We start from the raw sequence: 832 nt of genomic DNA on the forward strand, positions 1-832 counted from the left end.
GGTCTGCGCTACGTTTCGAGGGGTGGGGAGGTTGGTCACCCAGCAAAGACGACACTGCCCGATCGGTACAGGGTGTCAGTCCAGGGAATGCTCCTCCCCTAAGAGACACTTGAGAAGCTGTCTGAACGAAATGAGAGCAAACTATGCAAATATCTGCGGGAGAGCGTTTCAGGGAGCGCGAATGGCAAGTGCAAAGGCCCTGGGGTGCGGTGGGGGGTGTGTGACCTGCGGCCGGTCAGTGAGGGAAGACGGAGGGGAGTTGGCTGGAGAGGTCGGGGGCCAGACCCCGCAGGACCGGGTAGGTTACGGTGAGGACTTCAGTTTTATTTAAGCGCGGTGGGTAGGGGGATAACCAAGGGGGGAAGCGGGGGGCCTGAGCGGGAAGTCACTGGGATAATTCGTATGCCATGTAGGAGGTGTAGGGGCGACAAGACGCAGGACAGGGAAGTGAGGGGTCAAGAACCGCTCCAGAGGTTTTGTCCTGAGCAACAGAGGACGGCAGTCTGTGTAGCAAGCACGGGAACGTGGGGGTCCAGTGGGCTCTTTCAAGTAGGCATCACGATTCCCATTTTCTTATAAAGCCCCCGCTCGGCACTGCCACTGATGCCACGAACTGACGCGCTCTGTTTGTATTTCTGTTGTTACACTTGTTTTCTGTTTGTCCTTTGATTTTTTTCATTGACTTATGAGTTATTTAGAAGTGTTTAATTCCCAAGTATTTGGAGAATTTTCCAGATTATTTCTGCTGTTGATTTTTACTTTAATTTCAGTATGATGAGAGAATGTCCATTCTCTGATTTTAAATACACTGAGACTTGTTTTACGGTCCATA

Source organism: Pteropus vampyrus, unplaced genomic scaffold (genome assembly GCF_000151845.1).
Source record: "Pteropus vampyrus isolate Shadow unplaced genomic scaffold, Pvam_2.0 Scaffold157, whole genome shotgun sequence".
Lineage (NCBI taxonomy): Eukaryota > Metazoa > Chordata > Mammalia > Chiroptera > Pteropodidae > Pteropus > Pteropus vampyrus.